The 26236-nt window shown below is 36.2% G+C and overlaps 1 long non-coding RNA gene across 1 annotated transcript in view; it reads right to left on the bottom strand.

Annotated features, from left to right (window-relative positions):
• LOC123633248 overlaps nucleotides 1-26236 on the bottom strand; it is a 169794-nt gene that overhangs the window by 109235 nt on the left and 34323 nt on the right. The window lies entirely within an intron of this gene.

The raw sequence follows: 26236 nt of genomic DNA, 5'->3' as shown, positions 1-26236 counted from the left end.
ATAACCAGAACTTTAATGTAAAAATGTTTTAAGGTCAAAGTCAACATTTAAGGAGACTTCCAGATGTTTATCCAAAGGTTTATGATTCAAGTTACTTTTATAAGGAAGAGAGCATGTAAAATTTGTGGGAAGAAAGAGTCAGAATAGGATCTAAATGTATCCCAATAGGCTGGGATACTAAAAACAAAATCCAATAATAGAAATCAAAAGTATTCTTTTGATTTTACCATGAAAATACTTCTACAGTTTTAGTTCTTACTGCTTCCACCTATACTGTGGTCCAACCTTGAGTCATCTCTTTTGGATGATTACAATAACCCTGTAAGTATTACTCTCATTGCTGTCCTTGCTACCTATAAATCTATTGTTATTGCAGTAGCCGGAACGATCTCATTAAAACATGCTATTATTACATGCCACAGTTGCTTCTCATCTCACTCAGAGTAAAAGCCAAAACTTCCAAAATGAACTACAAAGTTCTACACAATCTATTCCCCTCACTTCTCCAGCCTCTTCTCACTCCCTTTATTCAAGTCTCACTGGCCTTGCCACTGTTCCTCAGCCGGGCCAGGTCCTTGCCTGGAGGACTTTTGCTCACCTCTCCACACAGATCACTCCCTCACTTCCAACATGTCCCCTTCTCCGTGCAGCCTGCTCTGACCACTTTATCTCAAATTGTAACTGCAAGCCCTCCTTGTCCTTCCTATCTCCTTCCCTACTTTAGTTTTTTCCATAATAATGGATTCTATCTAACATACTATCTATGTTATGTGTTGTGGGAGAGAAGGAAAATTTCTCCTTCACCACCGGAAGGTTGGTTGAAAGATCAACTCACAATAAGGCACAGATTAATATCAGAAATAGATTACAAATTTATTTACCATGCACACAGGGAGAATAACAGAGTGATTACTTAATATCTCAATGGGGTCCACAGGAACTAGGGTCCCTCAGCTTAAGTACCTTACTACTCTCCTAAAAGGGTATGCGTCTAGCTCTCACTTTTTAGTACAGCTTCAGCACATTAATGACAAAATATATGATAAATAATTTTAATAATTAAGTACAGAGTGTTTAGATTTATACTTTCATAATATTCAGTACAACTGCTCTTAGGGTACAACCATATGAGGATCAGATAATGGAACAAGTCCATCTCACAATGGGTCCATGAGTTTCACAGATCCTACCAGTGGTCATTTCCTGTGGCTTCCCTTTGCTGATATGACTCTCACTCTTAATACATTCTTGTCATTTCTTGAGATGAGTGCAATGACTGGACACATAAGAAACTACAGCTGGTGTCTAACACCTTCAGTATTTTCTTGCCCTGCATAGTGCTTGCTATTTGTTTTGGATCCTTTAGTAAAGCTCAGTAAACCTATTGTGTCTTGTATATTTGATGGATAATCTGAAACTGAAAATCATTCTAGTGGTCTTGTTCTTGAAAGAGTACAAAAGAAACATATAATTACTAGAAATAACAACTATAATGATTAAAAAATAAAAGAAATCAAAAACCCAGGTTAGGCATAACAGAAGAGAAAGGTGATCAAATGGTAGACCTTAAGTAATTACCTAGAAAACAGCAAGGAAAGATAAGACAATGGAAAATATAAAAAAGATGTTAAAAAATATCAAGAAGAGTTTAAGAAGGCATATTTACTTCGTCTGAATTAGTGTAGGAGAAATTGAGAGAGTGGTGCAAGGTAGAGGTGAGACAATATTCCAAAAGATGATATTTGAAAAGTTTTTAGAATTGATAAATAATACCAATTCTCAGACTTTAAGAAAGACAAGCATATTTCAAGAAGGATAAAAATGTAACTTCCCAAGTTATACTATAGTAAAATTTGAGAATATGGATACAAATGTAAGACTGGGACATCAATTGGATAAATAGTAGACTTCTCTAAGATCAAAATAAAAGCTGGAAGATGTGGTGCTGGGGGTGGGGAGGGGAGAATTTCTCAAGCAAGAACTGTGAATCCAGTTAAATAATTTTCAAAAATAAGAATAAAAGGATTTTACAAATAAACAAAACAGAGAGGGTTTACAGTCAACTGAAATTCTCAGTATATCTAAATCATGTACTCTAAGAAAATAAATCCAGAAAAAAAGCGTCTGAGAATCAAGAAGGAGTAGTATGTTAAAAAAGAACTCCCAGAATGGGAGAATATATTTGCAATATATATGTCCAATGGAAGAATTGTATCCAGAACATTTTTAAAAGAACCTACAAATCGTTAAGCAAAATGCAGAGAAGCTAATTTTAAGAAAGAATGAAGAACTTAAGCAGGTACTTTATAACCGAGGATATCCAAATGGATAAGGAATATATGAAAATGTGCTCAGAATCACAGCAGTCTCTAGGAAAATGCAAATTAAAGCCACAACAAGATACATCATCATAAACCCACCAGATGGCTAAAATTTAAAAAATGACAAAAACAAGTTTTGAAGGAAATGTGGAGCAACCAGAACTCTCGTGTATTACTGGTGGGAGCTTTAATTGATACATCCACGTTGGCAAACCGTTTGGCAGTATGTACTAAAGCTAAACATATTACCTACCCTATGACCCAGAATTTCTACTCTTGGTATAAATCTAACAAAAAAACTAAATGTATTTTCCTACCAATAAGACATGTAGAAATATGTTTGTAGGAGCTTTATTCAAAGTAACTCCAAGCTGGAAACGACCCATGTCCATGAGTAGTAGAATAGAAAAATAAATTGTAGTGTAACCATACAATGGACCATGATGCATCAATGAAAAGGGATAAACTACAGATACATGCAATAACAATGAATATATTTCAAAACCATAATGCTGAATGATAGAAGTCAGACACAAAAACAGTATATACTGTATGATTCCATTTATATGAATTTTAAGAACAGGCAACAGTGCTTTACGGTAATAGAAGAAAGTGTGTTGTTTGCATTTGGTTTGGTAATGACTGGGAGTGGCACAATAGAAGTTTCTGGGGTGCTGGCAATATTCCACATATTAAGCTGTGTTCTAGTTATACGGAGGTGTACAAAGATTTAAATTCATGGAGCTATACACTTTGGGGTCATGCACTTCATTGCATGTATGTGAGAAAGCGAGGGAATGGTAAGCACAAATTTTAGAATAGTAATTACCCCTGGGGTAAAGGTTGAGCAGAAATTGGGGATGAGAGCCTAAGGGAGTTAAAGTGCATCGGCAGTGTTATATTTATTTATTTCATGTATAGTATATATTTTTGTATATATAAAATATTTCATATTAAATAGAAAAAAAATGACATAAGGAATACACTGTTACTTGATTTGACCAACAGATGTTCAGCAGACTTCCCTTAAAATATATATTAGAATCCCTCATGTGCACTTTGTTTTATCCTATGTAATGTTATTAGGCACGTGCTTTTGCTCTATTATCTTGCTGGCATGTATTTTTGCATAGGGATGACCTCATAAATATTTTCTTATATTTATTTCACATGCTAATAGAAGATAAAAAGCACACTTTCTTCAGCATGTTTCTTAAAATGCCCCAATCCTTTTGCTGAACATAAATGCATGCTACACTGTATGTCAAATTCTTATCTTTTGCAGTATTCAAATGTAAAAGCTAAACTCTTTAGTTTGTGTTATCAAAGTATTTAAAATACTTAATGCATATGATATCTATACTCTTTTGGACATAACCCTGACATTTAATTTTTTTTTCTTTCATGCATTATGAGGAAACCTCAAGCTTGGGTTGAATATTTCCAATGCTTGGAAAGACACATGAAGAGTTCTTATTTCTAAGTTAAAGATTAGTAATGAAATAGTAGCAAAAATATTTATAAGTGCTCATAAACTAATTAGACTAAATAGCACACTATTGGAGGAGAACTGCTGTAATGTTTCCACCCTCCTATTACATGGAAATAATTAACTTTGTCTAGATTATTTGTTTATAAATTAAAGATATTAAAATGTAAAAGATATCCAAACATATTTCTCATTTAGAGTCTAAAAGTTTAAAATAGAAATTTACTTTGAGCTTGTTACAAATAAGTTTCTCTTATGAAAGTGGGAATTAGATCATATATTTTATTTTATATTGTGGCTTGTACTTAAAAAAGTTTACTATTTAATTTTAGTATGTGTATAGAAAGATGTACTCAAATAATACTACATCCTTGTCTCACAAGAAAGTCATGGGAAGGTGAAATTTTGGACATGGGTTTATAAAGTCATGGAACAACTTGATAGGTCCAATCAAAACCCAAATTCTAATACTTCAAGGTATGGACACTAGAGTTGAAGGTAGATTTTAAATTGATCTGTAGGCCAGGGACTGTTAAAACAAGGAATAAATAAAACTGCTAAAGAAGTGTTGCCAAATTCTTTATTTATTTAATATTGGGAATTTAGGGACGAAAAAAATTGGAATTTCTGGGAAATCTGGGGAATACTCCAAATCATAGGTTTTTCTTTCTCTATATTTATTTATTTTCTTTCCGCTTTATTGAGTTATAATTGAGAAATACAAATTGTATATGAATGAGATGTTTTGTTATATGAATATGTTGTGATTACCACCACAATCATGCTAATTAACACATCCACCACCTCATATAGTTAACCTTTTTTTCATAGTAAGAACTCCTATTCTTTTACCAAATTTCAAATATACAATATATTATTATTAATCATAGTTACCATGCTGTACATTAGATCTCCAGAACTTGTTCATCTTATAACTGAAATTTTATACCATATGACCAAAATCATCTCAATTTCTTCCCCTCCCACCCCAAGCATCCACCTTTCTACTTTCTGTTTCTATGAGTTTGACCTCTTTAGGATTCTACACATAAGTGAAATCATGCTGTGTTTGTCTTTCTGTGTCTGGCTAATTTCATTTAACATAATGTCCTCTAGGTCCATTCATGTTGTCATAAATGGCAAGATTTCCTTATTTTTTTTATTTTTATTTTTTTATTTTTTCATTTTTTATTTTTATTTTTAATTTCAGCTTATTATGGGGGTACAAAAGTTCAGGTTATATATATTGCCCATGTACCACCCATCCCCCTGACTCAGAATTTCAAGCGTGTCCATTCCCCAGACAGTGCGCATTGCACTCATCATGTAGTTATACCCCATCCCCTCCCCCCACACTCCATCCCCTCCCCCCACACCCCATCTCCCCCGAGTCAAAACATTCAAGCGTGACCATTCCCCAGATGGCGCAACACACTCATCATGTAGGTATACACCCATCCCCTCTCCCCACCCCCCACCTCAGTCCGATACCCAATTTGGGATATTCCCAAATGTGCACTTAGGTGATGATCAGGGAAACCAATTTGCTGGTGAGTACATGTGGTGCTTGTTTTTCCATTCTTGGGATACTTCACTTAATAGAATGGGTTCCAACTCTCTCCAGGAGAACAAAAGGGATTCTATATCACCGTTATTTCTTATAGCTGAGTAATACTCCATGGTATACATATACCACAATTTACTAATCCACTCATGAATTGATGGGAATTTGGGTTGTTTCCACATCTTTGCAATTGTCAATTGTGCTGCTATAAACATTCAGGTGCAGGCATCTTTTTTATAGAATGACTTTTGTTCCTTTGGGTAGATGCCCAATAATGGGATTGCTGGATCTAATGGTAGGTCTATTTGAAGCTGTTTAAGGTATCTCCATATTGCTTTCCACAGGGATTGCAGTTTGATTATTTATTAATTATCTTTTTTGTTCACAGTAGCTTTATAAAAACACGTGTGCTCATTATTGAGATATTGAATTGTGACACTTATGTGGTACTATATTAGTCACTAGGATCAAAACAAAACCTACTGGTCTGCAACTTTTAAAATTCGGTTTCTTAACATTAAAAATGTGTATAAAAATATTGACCCCTAAGGCAATCACAGCAACAACAAAAATAAATGAATGGGACCTGATTAAATTAAAAAGCTTCTGCACAGCCAAAGAAACAGTCACGAGAATAAACAGACAACCTACAGAATGGGGAAAAATTTTCACATACTACACATCAGATAAAGGACTGATAAAAAGAATCTATTTAGAACTCAGGAAAATCAGTAAGAAAAAAATCAAACAACCCTATCAAAAAGTAGGCAAACGACATGAATAGAAATTTCTCAAAAGAAGATATAAGAATGGCTAACAAACATATGAAAAAATGCTCAACATCCCTAATCATGAGGGAAATGCAAATCAAAACCACAATGAGATATCACTTAACTCCAGTGAGAATGGCCTTTATCAAAAAGTCCCAAAACAGCACATGTTGGCGTGGATGTGGAAAGACAGGAACACTCAAGATTTCCTTATTTTTAAGGGCTGAATAATATTCTATTAAAGGATGTATCACATTTTCTTTATCCATTCATCTGTTGACCAACATTTATGTTGTGAATAATGCTGCAGTAAACCAGGGTGCGTAGATATCTCTTTGTGGTCCTGATTTTAATTCCTTTGAATGTACCCAGAAGTTGGATTGCTAGATAAAATTGTAGTTCCATTTTTAGTTTTTTGAGAAAGCTCCATACTGTTTTCCATAATGGTTGTACTAGTTTACATTTCTACCAACAGTGTACCAGGGTTTCCTTATCTCTACAACCTCACCAACACTTGCTACCATTTGACTTTTTAATATTTATCTCTCAACAGTTGTAAGGTGGTATCTCATTGTGGTTTTGCTTTGTATTTCCCTAGTGATTAGTGCTGCTTTGTACTATTTCATATACTTGTAGACCATTTATATGTATTCTCTGGGAAAAAAATCTATTCAGGTCTTTTGCCCATTTTAAAAATCAGGTTATTTGGTTTTTTCCTATTGCACTGTAGGAATTCCTTATATATTTTGGATATCAGCCCCCTATTAGACACATGATTTGCAAATATTTTCTCACATTCTATAGATTGCCTTTTCATTTTGCTGATTATTTTACTTGCAGTACAGAAATTTTTTAGTTTGATATGGTCCCACTTGTTATTTTTGCTTTTGTTACCTGTGTTTTGGAGACATATTCACATCATTAAATCATTGTCAAGACCCATGCCAAAGAGCATTTTCCCAATGTTTACTTCTAAGGTTTTTGAAGTTTCAGGACTTACATTTAAATCTTTAACCATTCAGTTTTATCTTTTTGTGCATGGATATCCAGTTTTCCCAAAACAATTGACTAAATAGACTGTTCTTTCCCCATTGTGTATTTTGTTGAAGAGTAGTGGACCATATTAAATGTAAGATTATTTCTGGGCTCTCTATTCTGTTTCATTGGTCTATATGTCTGTTTTTATGATACATTGGTCTATGTGTCTTATTTATCATATAATATTTTTAAATAATAATTTATTTAAGTGTTTTAAAATAATAATGAATGCCCATAATAAACAGTGAATTTTTTTGGTAGTGATAGTTTCAGTTTCAAAGGTTTTCAGTTAATAAATGAAGGTATAATGATAAAGGCATGCTTTATAAATCTTAAGAGATAATATATTGTGAAACGATATAGATATGAAGTCTGTGAAATAAACATTTAATATTAGAAAACATTTAAAGAAGCAAACATTAACACAAGATAACAAATTATTAAAACAAATAGTAACATAACTGTGCATTATTTCAAAATTATTATTTTTAAAATAAAATTTTAAAGCACTCAAAGCAGTAGTTGTCCTAACCCATGGAATCATGTTTTCCCAGGGCTTCCAAAACAATGGCAAGACAGAAAAAATGCTGATATCATATTAAGAACTTTTTGCTCAGACTATAGATTTAGTGTAGATGATGGGTTGATACACTCGGAGAGCATCAATTTTGGAGTCAGATTGGGTTGAATTCAAATCCACCTTTGTTGCTTCCTAATTGTGGAATCACAAAAGTGGGACTCCATCTCTTCATCTATAAAATGGGAGGCAAAGATGCTTGCCTCCAGTATTGTCTTGGGGATAAATTATGATGACGGATGGCTGCATGTGAAGCCCCACCCAGTGTCTGGTGCTTGAAATATGCATATTTATCATTAGTCCCTTTCCTCCATTTTCCCTCCTGGCTTTTAGATTACAATCCTGTATATGTTTTTGATATCAATATGATATACTATCAATATGTGACATAAATAATATTTTAGAGCATTTGAATTATATTAGTAGGAATCATCCATTTCTGGACAGTTTTTTAATCTGTATTCAACTTTATTATTTACTTGCTGATTGGTCACAAAAATGATAAAAACCCCAGGCTCTCTTTCTTTTGCCACCAAGTCATTATTACCTATTGTTATTTCTTTACATGTCTATGAACCTCACAGCCGGATAATGGATGGAAAACTGCTGTGCTTATAGCTCAATTTCGAACAGTTGAGTAAAATAAAAAATGGTCCAAAGTCCATGCCAATGCTATTAGTTACAATAATAGTTATCTATAACAGGAGTCTTAAAATATCTATTAAACTTTTAAGATGAAAGTTGGTAATATTAACAAAAGTATGTAGCTTTTCTTGTATATAGCAAAATCACAACCTTTCTTAAGACAAGTAAACAGCTGAATATTCGCTTAGATAAGCTGTACTCCATTGTATTAAATTCTAGCAATTGTAAACCAAACACAAACAGCTGTAAAGAACAATACATGTGTTGTATGTTTACATTACATACTCATTAAAAGTAATGCTTAGTTTCAATTTTCTGCGGTTTTTTTAACCTAATTCAAAATACCTGCCAAGACTTGGCACATCTCTGAATTCTAAGCAACAGTGGAAATGAAGAGAATGGTTGATCATGAGAATGGCCACTAGATGTTGCTAGTTGTCTATTTTATAAATCTAAGCCATTGCATATCTCAAAAGCTTGCTTCTCCCTTTTTTTTTTACCAGTTTTTCAAATATAATATCTAATTCAATATTAACTTTCAGTAATGTGGGAGCACATAAAGGCTAAAGTTTGTAACATTCAAGTTTTACAAAAATTGCTTCTAACATTTCACTCAATCTCTTTTCTTCACATCCTCAAAGGTAGTAACATCCAAATCTGGAATACAGTTATGATATTTAAAAAGTTATTTTTAATGTAATTTTTAAAATGTATAACCTGCCTCCTATCTTAACTATATTAATTTCCATATTTTTGCTGTAGGACTGCAAATGGTTCAATTACTTTATAACTTGGTTTGATTGAACACATATTTTGGAGCTAGGCTAACTGAGCAATTTTCAAACTTTCCATTACAGACTTCCTTTGCAGTGTAACCTAGGAGTTGGGAAGGGCTTGGAGTAGAATGTGAAGATTCGGGGAAGGGATTTGTGATTATGTCTGAAGTCTACAGAACTAGATAGACAGAATTCTAGCAAGGCAGCTTTAATTATTGCTTCTATTAGTCAGGAAGGATTTTTGTGTCTAAGGTTTTTTTTTTTTCTGTTGATGAGCCCAATGGAGGAAGCAGAAATAATGAGCCCCAGAAAAGGAATAGAGCCTTCATATTACCTCCAGGTCAATCGAAGGGCAAGTTACAGGGGCTGCTGCCTCAGGACACCATGGAGAGGCAGACCGATTAGGAGAGGGCTATAAAGGTGGCCATTAACTGTTGTTACAAAAACAGTGGACAAAATGGCAAGAAAAAGCCACACGTTTTTCTTTGAGCATGACTCACCATGATTTACATCTATTATTCAGCTTCTAATTTTTCACGTATCCATACCATACAAAGTAAAATGTATCGAAGCCTCTTAACTGCAGAATTAGGTGCTTTGTGGACAAAATTTAGCTTAGACAACACTTGGCTTACCAGTTAGCAGTCACTGATAAAGGGGGCTTTATCGCCAGTAATAAGAATCCACGGTGATAGGTCCTCTGGAAAAAACATTTATCATGGTTGTAGGAATGAGGTTGTAGGAATGTAGTCCCTAAAGACAGCCCAGTGTTTTGCAAATCTTGTTTCATAATATTCAAATCTAAAACAAAGTAGAAATAAATGGAAACTGATTTAGTTTTCTCTGAGTCTCACATTCCCTAATTTTCCAGGAAGATGATTAGATAATTCTTTGCCACCACCTAAGTACATGTTTAGATGATAGAATGTATATTTTGGGAGATGGTAGCAACTTTAACCTTTATTCTTTGGAAATGTGAAAGCAGATTCTTAGATCTTTAAATCTTAAAAGGATTATTTGATCAAATGTTTAGTTTTTACTTATTTTCCCTCATAATATAATACTTAGTATAATTGAATACCACATAACATCACTTTCTAGAGTTATGACTGAATAACACAGTTTGAAAGCACAGAGTTAAAAAACAAAGACATTGAGGAAAAATTTCTGCTAGAATCTGACAACTTTTTAAGCCAAGGTCTATTTTGCTGAAATCAGAGAGAACTTAGCATATGAAGCATAATTAAGAAAGAATTAGTATTCCTTCTTAAAAGATTGTTCTGTAAGTCTGCCTGAAAGCCAGCTTTTCCTACCCAAAGACAGGATTTCTTCAAGGGCAATATTAAGTAAAAAATAAATGTTAAAGTAAAAAAATAATGTTACAATTATATCATCGCTTACACCAGCTCAATTAACTGTCCACACATGCAGCAGAAGCTTCCCCTGTAAAATGTGTGTGCCATTACCTCTGCCTGTAATCTCCTCCCACCTAGTTCACCAGGTGAAGTCATGTCTTTCAGGAAACTTCCCTGTTCCCCTACAGCTGAGTTAATCACTTCCCCTTTCTCCATACTCTTTGTTACTCCCTATATTGAACAGGATTTGAGTCTTATTGCTCTCTGAATCTCCAGTCTCTAGCCACCTAGCTCTTTGTCCAATAGCAGCTGCTGAATTCATGTTTCTTAATGTTGAATAAACAATAGCATAACCCAGGTGGCAGTGCTTGTTCTCTGTTTGAGATACTATACTAACAGAACACTTATTCCCTGCCTCTCTGCCATCTTCTTCCCCAGGAAAACTTGGTAAGCACCCAATTCTTTTTGTAAAAAAAAACAAAAAAACAAACAAACAAAAAAACAGACTTTGTTTTTCTGGGAAGTTTTAGGTTTACAGCAAAATGGAATGGAAAATACTTAGAGTTCCTGTATATCCCCTGTCCCACCGCAAGCACAGTCTCTCTCACTAACAACATCTCCAACAGAGTGGTATATTCGTTACAGTCAACAAACATACATTGACATATCAATTCATAGTTTACCTTAGGGTTTACACTTGGTGTTATGTATTCTATGTGTTTTGACAAGTGTATAATGACATGTATCCACCGTTATTATAGTATCATACAGAATAGTTTCAGGGCCCTAAAATTCCTCTATGCTCTTCCCATTAATCCCTCACTTTCCCCAACTACTTGAATTTTATATTTAAGTCTATGATCTATTTAAGTTAACTTTTGATAAGGTCTGTGACTAGATTTATTTTTGTTGCATATGGATGTCTGCCTGTTTCAGCACCACTTATTGAAAAGACTACCTTTCTCCACTGTATTGCTTTTGTTTCCTTGTCAAAGATTGGTTGATTTTATTTACATGGTTCTATTTCTGGACTCCCTATTCTGTTCCATCTATCTATTTGTTTATTCTTTTATCAATACCACATTGTCTTGATTACTGATCATCTATTAGAGCTGAGGCAAACCTGGGCTTAAAGCGCAACTTAGAGGCAAAACAGAGGCAGCAACTTGTGGTAAAAGTTTGCTAAGAAAATATATTCATTAAAACCCAAAGTAAGCCAGATAGAGAACACTGGAATAAATAATTAATCCTTCAATGCAAAGATATAGAGGCATACTCATAATAAACAACAGCAAACAGGGAACCAGGACCTCCCCAAAAGGACAAAACACAAATCTAGTGACTAACCCTAATGACATGGTGATTTGTGAGTTCTCTGACCAAAAATTCAAAATGCCATTTTCAACGTAATTCAGTGATCTCCAAGATAACACAAAAAGCAATTTAGAAATTTATCAGAGAAATTTAACAAGATTATTGAAATAATTAAAAAAACCCAGAAATCTTGAAACTGAACAATAGATTTTCTGAACTGAAGTATTCTTTTTTTTTTTTTTTTCTTAAGACAGAGTCTTGCTCTGTTGCCTGGGCTAGAGTGCTGTGGCATCAGCTTAGCTCACAGCAATCTCAAACTCCTGGGCTCAAGTGATCCTCCCACCTTAGTCTCCTGAGGAGTTGGGACTACAGGTGCGCACCCGGCTCATTTTTTCTATTTTTGGTAGAGATGGGGTCTCACTCTTGCTCAGGTTGGTCTTGAACTCCCAACCTCAAGCCATCCTCCCACTTCAGCCTCCCAGAGTACTAGGATTACAAACGTGAGCCACCACACCCAGCCTGAAGTACTTTTTAGAGGCTTTCAACAGCAGAATAAACCAAGTAGAGGAAATAATCAGTGAGCTCTAAGATCGCCTATTTGAAAATACAGTCACCAAAAAAAACAAAAACAAAAACAAAAAACAGCACCCCCCCCAAAAAAAAACAGAAAAAAAATGAATGAAAAAGAATGAAGACTGCCCACAAGATTAAGAAAATTACCTCAGAAGATCAAATCTAAGAATTGGTGTTCAAGGGAAGCTGAGCAAGAGCAAAAGGAAGAAAGCTTTTTCAAAGAAATAATAATAGAAAACTCTTCAAAACTTGAGAAAGATATAAATATTCAGGTACAGGAAGGTCTTAGAAGACCAAACAGATTCAACCCAAATAATATTACCCCAGACAAGTAACAAACTGTCCAAGGTCAAAGACAAAGAGAGAATCCTAAGAGCAGCAATAGAAAAGAAACAAATAACATATAAAGGAGTTTCCATTCATCCAGTGACAGATTTCTCAACAGAAACCATATCGGCTAGGAGGGAGTGTGATGACATTTTCAAAGTGTTGAAAGAAAAAAAACATGCCATTCAAGAATATTGTATCCAGCAAAATCATCCTTGAAATATGAAGGAGAGATAAAATCTTTCCTAGACAAACAAAAGCCAAGAGAATTCATCAGTCACTAACAACCAGAGCCATCTTGCAAGAAATGTTAAAGGGAGCTTTTCAGTTTGAAAGAGAAAAACACTAACATGTAAAAAGAAAACATTTCAGGGCATAAAACCGACTGGTAAAATTAAGTACATGGCCAAACATAGAATACTCTAGTACCATAATTGTGGTTTGCAAACCACTCATAACTCTAGTATGAAGCCCAAAAGACAAAACCGCCCAAAACAATAATAGCTACAGCAACCTGATAAGAGAGAGGTAATATAAAAATATGTAAATTTAGACAACTAAAGTCAAAATGTGGAGGAGATGGAATTAAAGTGTAGAATTTTTTGTGTGTTTTTTTATTCATGTTTGTGTCTATTATTTTATTTGTGATCTAAGAGAGATTGTAATCCCTTCAGTATAATTTGTTCTACCTATAAGAGGTTTTTGTAAGCCTCACAGTAACCACAGTGCAAAAATCTATAATACATTCACTAAAAGTAAAAAGCAACATATTAAAACATACTACCAGAGAAAATCACTTAACCACAAATGAAGACAGTAGGAAAGGACAAAAGGAAGAGAGGCATCTCAAAACAACCAAAAAACAAACAATAAAATGGCAGTAGTAGGTACTTATCAATAATAACACTAAATGTAAATGGTCTTAATTCTCCAATTAAAAGGCATAGAGCAGCTGAATGAATAAAGAATCAAGACCCAACTATCTGCTCCCTTCAGGAAACCCACTTCACCTATAAAGGTACACATAGACTGAAAGTGAAGAGGTGGAAAAAAATGCTCAGATAAAAGAGGATACAAGTCAAAGATTTAAAAAAAGACAAAGAAGGTTAAAATAGAATAATAATGGGCTCAATTCAGCAAGAGAATATAACAATTATAAATATTTATGCACCCAACACCAGAGCTCCCAAGGATATAAAACAAATATTAATAGATCTAAAGAAAGAGATAGACAGCAATACAATAATAGTAGGGGATATTAACACCCCACTCTTGGTAATGTACAGATCATCCAGACAGAAAAATCAACAAACATAAAGGAATTAAATGACACATTAGATCCAATAGGCCTAACTGACATTATGGAACATTTTACTCAACTGCTGCAGAATATACATTCTTTCATAAGCACATCGAACATTTTCCAGAACAGATAATATTTTAGGCCATAAAACAAGACTGAACAAATTTAAAAAATAGATCATTATCAAGTATCTTTTCTGACTACAATGGAATAAATATAAAAATCAATAACAAGAGGAACCACAGAAAATATACAATCGCATGGAAATTAATCAACATGCTTCTGAATGACCTATAAGTCAATGAAAAAATTAAGAAGGAAATTTAAAAATTTCTTGAAACAAATAAAAAGGGAAAGACAATATACCACACTCTTTTTTAAAAAGTCACCTGAAGTAATTTGATGTTAACCAATCTGCTTTATTTTTATTATTGTTTCCTTGTCCTCCCCTTACAAAAAACAGCTGTTTTGCCATGCCCTGCAGAGCACTTAGTCTATATTATAGAATGAGGTGCTGCTTTATTCTAGAATAATAAAAGCCAATTAGATCTTTAAACTAAATTAGTTGCAATTTTGTTTTCTGAAAAAGGAAAACCAAGAAATATCCTAATGGAAAATTTAATTTGTAGTATCATTGTTTCCTAGTTTAAAGACCACAGAGTGCTCCTATCACATAGGAATAAACTGGTAGCTTGGTTTGCAGAATGTTTTGTATTTTTGTTTTCTTCCTTTTTTGCTTCTTATTATTGTATTCTCAGTTGAATAGATTCTTTGTAAGAAGGTTTTAGCTGGGTCTTTTATTATTCAAATGATCCTAACAGGCTATCAATTGTCAAGTGATAGGCACCAACTATTTCCAGATTGATGAAGAAGGAGGAGCTCAGAGAGATCATCCATAAAGTTGTTTATGAACTTTTAGGTTGACCTTAACCTGCATATGCATAGATCTGGTTCTAATTAGCATACCAAAGATTTTGAGAAATGAGCTAATGAATAGGCCTTTGTGCAAGACTGGCCACTGAGTGGTGTACAAAAGGGACAAATCCAAATAGTACTAAGGCATTGCAAAGACTTTAAAAACTGAGCTAACAAGGAAACCATAGCCTACAGACGATGGGTAAAAATTCACAGCTTGAACTTTTGTTTTAGCAGGTAGATTGCCTACAAAAACAAAATTATCAACATTCCCCATGAGATTTAAACAAACCCCAGAGTCTTATAATAGTGAAAATGCCCAGGACTCAATTCAAATTACTCAGCATATGAAAAAAGATGAAAATGTCAACTTTGATGGGAAAATACACTCAACAGATGTCTATGATAAGATGACATAAATATTGGAATTGTCTGACAGAGATTTTAGAGCAGCTGTTGTAAATTGCTCAAACATGAAATCATGAACATTCTTGAAAGAAATGGAAAAATAAAAAAGCATTAACAAAGAAAAAGAAAATATGTATAAACAGAAATTTTACAAAGGAAATAATAATAATAAAGATAAAATACTCAGTAGATAAACTCAATAACAAAATGGAATTGACTGAGTAAGGAAAGAAAGAACAATAGAAATTATCCATATAAAAAATAGATAGAGAAAAGATAAAAAATTCTATACATCTCTTCCAGAAAATAGAAGAGAGGGAAACACTTCCCAACCCATTTAATGAGTCCATTATTACCTAGTTACTAAAACCAGACAAAGAAAGTAAAGAAAACCAACAAATCCACAGACCAATATGCTTCATGAATTCTGATTTTAAATTTCTCAATTAAATATTGGTTCATGAAATTCACCAGTACATAAAAGGAATAAAAGTGGGTTTATCCTGAGATGATTTGATATTTTAAATCAGTCAATGTAATCCACATTATTACCAATTTAAAATATAACATCTATAAGATCATACCAATTAATGCACAATAAGCATTTGATAAAATACAAACTCTATGGTTAAGAACTCTCAGCAAACCAGAAATAGAGGAAAAAATTCTCAATTTGATTAAGATGCATTATAAAAACCCCACATTTAACATCATACTTAATGGTGAAAGACTGAATGGTTTCCTCCTACGATCAGTATAAAATAATGATGCTCAGTCTCACCACTCCGATTCAACATTGTACTGGAGTTCCTAGTGCAATAGAGCAAGAAAAAGAAACAATGGACCTACAAAACAGAAACAAAAAAAAAAATGAAACTGTTCCTCCTCACAGAGAATAAATTGTCTACATAGAAAATCTCATGGAATCTACAAGTAAATCCAATGTATCATGGTTACAGGATACAAGTCAATACCTCAAAATCAATCATATTTCTGTACATTAGCAATGTACAATTGAAAACCAAAATTAGAAAAAAAAAATACAATTGAAAATAGATCACCCCAAATGAAATATTTAGATATAATTCTAACAAAAATGTATAGAAAACCTAAAAATGCCGGTAAGAGAAATTATAAGACAACCAAGAAATACAGAGATATCTGTGTTCATGGATTGGAAGACTCATAATGGTAAATATGTAAATTTCCCCCAATTTATCTATAGATTTACATAATACCAATTGAAATCTCAACAAGATTCTAAAAACTATATAGATCAGATGATTTTCAAATTTATATAGAATGGCAAAGGGGATTACAAAAGACATTAGAATAACTAAACAACTGTGAAAAAGAAGAATATATTTAGAGAAATCACATTACCTAATGTTAAGGCTTTGTAAAAAGTCACAATAATTAGAACACTGTGAGACTGGTGAAGGATTATATAGATAAATGAATGGAACAGAATAAAGACTTCAGAAATAGATCCAATAAGGCCAAGTGATTTTTGACAGAGGAGCAAAATAAATAAAAAGGTGAAAGAATAACCTTTTCAACAAACATGCCGGAAAAACTGGTCATCTATATGTTAAAAATTTGAATCTTGACCTCACAACTTATAAAATACTAACTCAAGTGGATCATGTATTTAAAACTATAAAACTTTCAGGAGAAAATTTTTGTAACCTGGAGTTAGAAAATAAGTACGTAGACTTGATACCAAAAACAAAATTCACAAAATAAAATAATAATAAATTGGATTTCATCAAAATTAAAAATGTTTTCTTGAGAAAAGACAGTATCCAAAAAAATGAAAAGAAAGACAAGCTACAGACTAAGAGAAAATATTAGCAAATCACATATCTAAAAATGTATTTCTGCTCACAACAGATAGATAACGCACTCTCTAAACTTAACATTTAGAAAACCCAATTTAAAATGATAAAGAATGTACATAGACTGTTTTTTCCAAAGAGGATATAAGGCTGGCATATAAGCACATACAAGATGTTCAACATAACTCACCATTAAGGAAATGTAAATACAAACCAAAATGAATACCACTGCATACCTATTAGAATGACTAAAATATCAAATGTTAAGAAAGATGCAGAAGACCTGGAACTCTCATACATTGTAGTAGGAACACAAAATGATATAGCAGTTGTTATGGCTTGAATTGTGCCCACAACCAAAAAAACTTGCACTTTGAATTCTAACCCCCAATATCTCCAAATGTGACCTTATTTGGAAACAGAGTCACTGCAAATATAATCAGTTAAGACAAGGTCATGCTGGAGTAGAGTAAGTCCTTAATCCAATATAACTAGTGTCTTTATAAAAAGGGGAAATTTCAACACAGACATGCACACAGGGAGATCAGTAGATGCACACTGAGGCAGAGATGAAGTGATGCATCTACAAGCTAAGGATCATCAAAAATGTCCTAGAAAACTACCAGAAGCTAGGAGAGAAGTGTGAAAGAGATTCACCCTCACAGCCTCAAAAGGAACCAACCCTACTGACACCTGGATCATGGACTTTTAGCCTCTAGAACTGTGAGAGAACAAATTTCTATTGTCACACACTTTGTGGTACTTTGTTGCAGCAGTCCTAGCAATCTAAAATATCCACCCTGGAAAATACTTTGGCAATTTCTTTTAAAATTTCACATATACTTACTTTGCAATCTCACTCCTGGGTATTTACCCTAGAGAAATAAAAAATGTATGCTCACACAAAAAACTATATTTGACTATTTATAATAATTCTATCCATAATTGCCAAAACCAGTAAAGAACCCAAATGTCTTTCAGTGATGAATAGATAAACACACATCCATACAATGGAATACTAAGACAAAACAAAATGAGCAAAAAACCCATCACCCATTAAAAAAACACCTAACATAATTATTAACACACACACAACTTGGTGAATAACAAAGTTTGAGTGAAAATAACAGAGTCAACTGAAGAATGCCAAGGTTCATAAATTTGGAAAGGAGAACTTTGTTTCTCATAAAGGGTCACAAGCCTACAGTGTGGCCATTCTGGGAGGCTGGGAAACATATCCTTGGACAGAAGCTTAGAAGGAGGGATGCTGGGAACAGGAATTTATGCTGAGCAAGGTGGTCAAGTATACATATTTAATAAACTAAAGGAGGAGTCATGAATATTTATGAAAGGAAAACCATGGGGATGCAAAATTGAGTTTTATGCCCCTTTATGGGTCCTATGTTCAAAAATGGCAGACTTAGTGATTCAAAGATGGAGTTTTTGGCCCTCTGATGTCAAAAGGTGAAGTAGAGGACACAAAAGCCCTCAATACACTGGTTAGAACCACTTCACGGTTAGTGTTCCCTTATCAAGAAGGAATGCTAGTCAGTTATCATATCAGAGGAGTGATCACAAGATTGGTTTCTGTTTAGCCCTTAGAGAAGAAAGCCTGAAGGCTGTTAGCAAGGGAGGGGGTAAAATGAGGTATATCTGACTTCCCATTGCTGGGAACTCAGTTTTAAGGTTTCTTTAGGGTTCCCTTGGCCAGGAGAGGGTCGACTCAGTCCGTTGGGGGCCTTAGGATTTTATTGTTATTTCTCACCAGTATGAAAATGTCACACTGTTTTACACCATCTATATGACATTCTTGGAAAGATAAAACTATAGTTGATAGGTAGATAGCAAGGGATTCTGGGTCTCCTAGGGCCAAAAGTGGGTACTGTGGCCCCCATTTTGGTCCTGCTTCACCCTAATCTCCCAAGCGACTGCCATACCTGGGTAGAAGGGAAGACTCTATGAATTTGCCAATAATTTAGCACACCAGCTGCAAAGAATACAGAGGACTCTCTAGCCCACGGGCCAAGCAGCATAGATAACACAGATTTCAGAAATTGACCTAGAACAACCCACATATGTAGTAATGCAACTCCCAACTGTCCAATCAAAGTGGTTCCATGGTTACGTCTGAGCCACTAGGGAGATACATATGCCACAGATAGGAACTTGACATGTTGTCACAGCAAAGTGAGAACAAAAGGGCCAAAAAGAGGTTGATTATGGTATGTGTCTTGTTTTATAGTGCCTGGATTGGGACCTCCCTAGTCCCAGATGTCACCATGGAACCACTTTGATTGGACAGTTGGGAGTTGCATTACTATGCATGCGGGTTGTTCTAGATCTATTTCCAGATTCTATGGTATCTGTGCACCTTGGCCCATGGGCTAGAGAGTCCTCTGTATTCTTTTGCAGCTGGCACCCTAAGTTCCAATTGGCAGATTCATGGGGTATTCCCTCCTCCCCCAAGTATGGCAGCAGCTCAGGGCAGGATTAAGTTGGGGTAGGACCAAGATGGGTCCTGGAGCCCACCCTTGTCTTTCTTCCTAGGTGGGGAATTGCACCAACACAAAGCACAAACTTTCATCCCTAGGAGACCTGGAATCCCTTGGTAATTACCTGACAGTCAGAGCTCAAATCATTATTGAGATAGACCCACAAGGAAAGTCTGAAGGATAAATGGAATTGGAATAGAATAAATTTTCTTTACTTGGTAACAATGCTCTTGGTGATCTGACTTCTACCTCCTTTCTAGTTGAAAATTTTATAAATCTTGAACATCCCAAAAGGTACTCTCTCCTAGAACTATAGGTTTACTCATTTATGTATTATTTATTGGAGACTATATTAAACAAAATCCCCTTTTTAAAACAAATACTTCATAGTTACTTTTATCATGAGATGAAATTCTTAGGTAATATAAGCTAAGTACACACAATTTTGAAATAAATCAATAAAATCCCTTAATGGACACATGAAAAAGATATCAAAAGAACAAATGAAATGTATATTGTAATAAATCAATGCTGAAGCACGACCACACTCTACAAGATATGATAAAACATATTTATGCCTATAAGTAAGGTTATATAAATATGACAGCTACAAATGAAGACTCATATACTCACATATGCTTTTACTGGAAGTTAAAATGCCATCAAAGTCTTTTCTGCTGGTGAATTCTCTTTTCTACATAATAAAAATTCAATCACCCAAGAAAATATTGTAACAATCTTCCCTTGAATTACTTGATATTGGCATTTATAGAAAATTAAATGAATATTAAAAGTATAGAAGATAAATTCTGTTTAATGGAATTAAAGTTAGACTCAAAGATCTAGGAAAAGAGGGATGACTAGAGACATCAGGTGCCATATTGTCCTGGAAGGAAAGAAGGGTTTCAGATAGAGGAGAGGGGGAAATGGCAATAGCTTAGGCGTAGTTCAGGGTTAAAGGTGCTGGAGCCTGCTGGAGACTTCATGGAAACAAATTGGAAAGCAGAATTAAGAAGAAAAAAAGATACAGACAGAGATCAACCCTGCAGAAACTTGGAGTCCAGTGAAGGCAGTAGGTGGGGGTTCTGTTTCTCCTTCTCACACACTTCTAGTGGTCAGAGGGCTGCTGAGCTCTTCAGGAGCTTTTCTACCCTCTCAAGTCCAAAAGCTGCTGCAACCACTGAACTGGGACCCTCTTGAAAATAAAGCGTCAGGCTTTCAGCCCCTTTGGGGATCAGCCCCCATGGCAACTGCCTTGAGCTGAGAGAGTGGATGCCATAGTGCTTCTCCCTCATATCACCCCTTTCTCTACCCAGGGGAGCTCTAGCCCCTCAGTTTTCATATTACCTGTTTCCCCCACGCACACAGTTCCCAATTCCTACCCAGATTGTGGTGAGCCCCCAAAAACTTTTGTGATCCCAGAGCTTGGACATTCCATGTGGGCTTCCTTCCAGGGAGAGAGACCAGAAGAACTGGAGTACCATCTCTCTTCCATTCAGACTCTTCCCTCCCCTCTACTCCCACCCACACCCACTGCAGCCAAGAGAGGCTGTTGATACAAGACTTTCAAAAGTGGCCTCCTGCACTCCGCTGGTGCTCCCTCCAGGCTGAGTTTTCCGCAGAGAGAGGCCCCACACCTTTCCCCTTGAGGACCTGAAATAGACCTATGGGTGCTTGGTCTGGGAGTTCCCTGCCTGCCAACACAGCGCAGAGATTCCTGCTAGTGAAACAGGCATGTGCTTGGATCCCATACCCTCAGGACGCAATGGGTTGCTTGGGTGCACAGAGGGGAGAACTGAGAGCTAAACTCAAGAGGCAGAAGGGCCCACATGGGCAGAACAGACAAGAGAGTGCAGTGTGGGTTTGAGACACAGCAAACTGGTAGGGCACCCATCCACCCAAAAGGAAAACCATGCCTTCAGACTGGGGCAATCCACGGGCTGTGTGGTTCCTGGTCTGAGGTGCCATTGCTGGTGAGCATGGTGAATCTGTAGACCCTTTACAACCAGACGCTGGTAGGAGTATCTAGAGGCAGGGGAATAGTAGGAGGGAAATAGTTATCCGATAGCCAATTGGTGAATTGCAGATGGCCATTGTTCACAAGCAGTCTTTCCAGTTTGGGGGGATTACTTCAGTCCCCTTCCTGGTGGTCTTCTCCAGCAGCCTGGGAGCTGACCTTTGATCCTTGCTGGGACAGTTCCAGGACTTACATCTGCAGAGACTGAAGGCAGGCTTCCCTGACTTAGCCCCACCCAGCCTCACTTCTCCACCCACCTCTTCTGTGATGGAGAAAAAGTAATCCCCTAGGAGACTCAGGGCCCCACCTACTGCCTAGGGCATTCAAGTGCCTTTTCTGAGGGTATAAAGCTGATTACAGGCACCACAGAACAGCTGTGCAGTTGGCTGTTCTTTACTGCAAGCACCAGTTTCTGACAGGGAGAACAACTGTACAGGCCATTGCAACATCTACTGACTGAATCAGACAGCTAATCACTGATTCTTACTCATAAGCACCACCAACTATTTCAGAGATTAAGGTGGGGGTCCTAATACAATTCACACAACTGGGGGGGGAGGGAAGAGAGCAGAATAGAAGCAGCTGGAAGAGACACCACTTTATAGGAGAGAAATAAAAGGTGCAGGTGGCTCAAGCTGTGAGGGGTCTCCCTCCTCCACTTCAGACCTCTGGGCTGATAGGGGAGCTGCTCAGAGTCTGTGTGGAGAGATTGCACTAGAAAGCAGGCACAGCAGAGATCTGGGGGATGTAGACCCCTGGTTTCTGCAGCCAATGCCACCATGATTGCTCTGGTGCATGATGCCAGCTCTGCTCAGGACTCAGCCATCCAACAGTAGCCTTTACATCACTTCCCCCATAGGCTGGAGAGAGAGCAGACAGAACAAATGCTCCCCCATGCTGTGCCCTGAGAATTAGCGGCTGAGCATCCCTCTGCCCTTGTGTGGGATCTGAGCAGAGGAGGAGTCTCCGACACCACAGGCAGCACCTGGGAAACATTGGGTGACTGCCTCAGTGGGGCCTAGGTGGGGGAAGAGAACCTCAACTGACCGGCAGCTCTGGCTCACTTCTGAAGTCCCTGGGTCTCTGAGACAACCCCCTGCCTGCATGACTGGGCACCAGCAATCTCCACACTGGTAGAACTACCCTCCACTGGTGTGGCTCTTCCCCCACACTCTGCAGATCCATCTCTGAAGCTGTCACTGTGCCTGAGCTTAACACTCTGTCCCTGTAGCTCCAGAGGCCCTGCCAGGACTGTGATACCACCCCTGAGATTCCAGAACTGAGCATAGGCCCCAAGATACAATCTCTGAGTCTCCACCACTGCCTCTGGGCTAGTGGAGCCTCCTTGAGGGCCAACACTTTACCCAGGAACCCCCAGGCCTGAGCAGATATTACTCCTGGACCTGATTCATGCAAATGCCCACAGCCTGGTCATTCATGACCAGTGCCTAAATAGACTCACCCAGCTGCCACTATCATCTTCACTGGGTGAAGCAGGACCAAGCAATCCCCCACAACAATAGCTATGATGGAAAGGATCATATCCATCCCCCAACTTGAACCCCCAACAAGCTGGGGAACATCCCTCCATCCCACATGAAGATCATCCAGCACTGACTTGAACGGAGGCAATCATAGAGGAAGGGTTCAAAATAGAACAGCTGTTATACAGGCTCTCAGAGCACCTGCCCCTCCCCTTACTGGTCAACATTCCAGAGTGGGTCACAAATGCTCCATCTTGGGCCCTCCCTTTCCCCTAATTAAATAGGAGAGTTCCCAACAAAGGAGAACAAATGCCTTGCAATCCTATTAACTCAGATCTGAGAGAGGAGGAGCTGGATGAGAAGAAACCAGCAAAAGATTCCTGGCAACATGAAAAAGCAAAATAGCTTGACACCTCCAAGGGATTACAATGGAGGTACAGTATTAGACCCCATCCACAAGGAAATGACTGAAATGACAGAAATAGAATTCAGAATATGGATGGCAAATAAGATGAATGGAATTGAAGAGAAAGTTGAAAACCAACAAAAAGAAGTGAAAGAAATATTTAGGACATCAATGAAAAAAATGAAAAAGTTATTAAATAGCTAGACAGCATAAGAAAGGATATAATAGAACTAAAATAAATGAAAAAGTCATTTAGGGAATTTCAAATCACAGCAGAAAGCTTCAACAACAGACTAAACCAAGGAGAAGAAAGAAACTCAGAGCTTGAAGAAAAGGTTCTCTTCAACCTCACTAGTATTGAATTAAAAGAAAAAGAGAAAAAAAAATAGCAAAAAAAGAAGACAAGTTTCTTGAGGTAACCCAGTCATTTAAAGAGGCAGAGGAGAGAAAAAAAAGGCAGAGGAATCACTTAGAGAGATAGGGCTATGTGAGGTGAATTAACATATGAACTATAGGTATCCCTGAGAAAGAAGAAGAAAGAACTAACAGCATGGAAAATCTATTTGAGGAAATTATGGAGGAAAACTTCCCTGGTATCACACCAGAGATCCAGACATCCAGATACAAGGTGATCATTGAACTCTAGGAAGAGTCACATCAAACAGGATATCTCCAAGACATATAGAAATCAACCTGGCCAAAGTAAAAATGAAGGAGAAAATTCTACAAGTAGCAAGACAAAAGACACAACTGACCTACAAAGGAAAGCCCATCAGGCTAAGAGTAGATTTCTCAGCAGAAACCTTCTAAGCAAGAAGGGAGTAGGGCCCCACCTTCAATCTTCTTAAACAGAACAACTTCTAGCCCAGAATCTTGTATACTGCAAAACTAAGTTTCATATTTGATTGAGAAATTACATCTTTTCCAGATAAGCAAACACTGAGGGAATTTGTAATGACCAGATGTGCCCTGCAGGAAATACTCAGAAGTGCATTATACATGAATCAGCACAATAGATGCCCACCAGTATAAAATTATCCCAAAAAGCTGAAAGTCACAATTCTTATAAAACAATAGCACAAGAGGGGACACAAAGCAACAAGGTACTACCCAACATGAGGAAGAGAACAGCATCCCACATATCACTTGTGTCTCTTAACATTAGTGGTTTAAATGCACCACTCAAAAGATATAGGTTGGCTGAATGAATGAAAAAACAACCCCAAAATCTTTTGTCTCCAGGAAATACATCTAAACCATAAGGATGCACACAGACTCAATGTGAAAAGATGGGAAAAAATATTCCATGCAAATGGAAAACAAAAGAGAGCAGGTATAACTATTCTTATATCAAATAAAATTGACTTTAACTCAACAAAGGTAAAGAAAAAGAGCATTATTACATAACCGTAAAGGGAGGAATTCAATAAGAAGATATAACAATTTTAAATATACATACACCTAGCACAGCAGCTCCCAGATACACAAAGCAAATTTTACTAGACCTAAGCAAAGAAATAAATAGCGGTATTGGGACTTCAACACCTCACTGTCAGAGCTGGACAAATCGTTAAAGCATAAAATAAATAAAGAAACACTGGACCTAAACCAGACTCTAAATCAAATGGACCTAACAGACATTTACAGAACATTCTACTCAAAAACTACTGAATATACATTCTTCTCAGCAGCACATGGGACATTCTCCAAGATTGATCGTATCTTAGGCCACAAAATAGGCCTTAACACATTAAAAAAAATAATTGAAATCATACCATGTATCTTCTTACACCACAGTGGAATAAAACTAGAAATCAATCAAAAGAGAAACACTGAAACGTACGCAAAGTCATGGAAATTAAACAACCTGTTGCTGATTGGTAGTCAGGTAGAGAATAAAATTGAAATGTAAATCAAAAGATTCTTTGAACTTAATGACAAAGGGGACACAAGCTATCAAAATCTATGGAACTCAGCAAAAGCATTCCTCAGGGGAAAATTCATAGCCTTAAAAGCCTACAGCAAAAAGACAAAGATCACAAATTAACAACCTAATGTCACATCTCAAGGAAACTAGATAAGGAAGAGCAAGCCAAACCCAAATCCAGCAGAAAAAAAGAAATTACAAAGGTCAAAGCAAAACTAAATGAAATGGAAAATAAAAAAATAATACAGAAGAACAATGAAACAAAAAGTTGGTTCTTTGAAAAGATAAACAAAATTGGCAGACTGCTTGCTATAATAACCAGGAAGAGAAGAGTAAGGAGTCAAATAAGCTCAATAAGAAATGAAAAAGGAGACATTACAACTGATACCACAGAAATACAAAACATCATCCTTGAATACTATGAAATATCTATGTACCTAAATTAGACAACTTAGAGGAAATGAAAAAATTCCTGGAAACACAAAGTCTCCCTAGGCTCACTTAGGAAGAACTAGAATTCCTTAAAAGATCAGTAACGAACAACAAAATTGAAGCAGTAATAAAAATCTTCCAACAACAACAACAACAAAAACAACAACAACAACAAGCCCCAGACCAGACAGATTCACAGCAGAATTCTACCAGACCTACAAAGAAGAGCTGATACCCATACAACAGAAATTATTCCATGACATAG

This window comes from Lemur catta, chromosome 2, assembly GCF_020740605.2.
Source record: "Lemur catta isolate mLemCat1 chromosome 2, mLemCat1.pri, whole genome shotgun sequence".
Lineage (NCBI taxonomy): Eukaryota > Metazoa > Chordata > Mammalia > Primates > Lemuridae > Lemur > Lemur catta.
The sequence above is the reverse complement of the archived record's forward strand: the minus strand, read 5'-3'. Positions and strand labels throughout refer to the sequence as shown.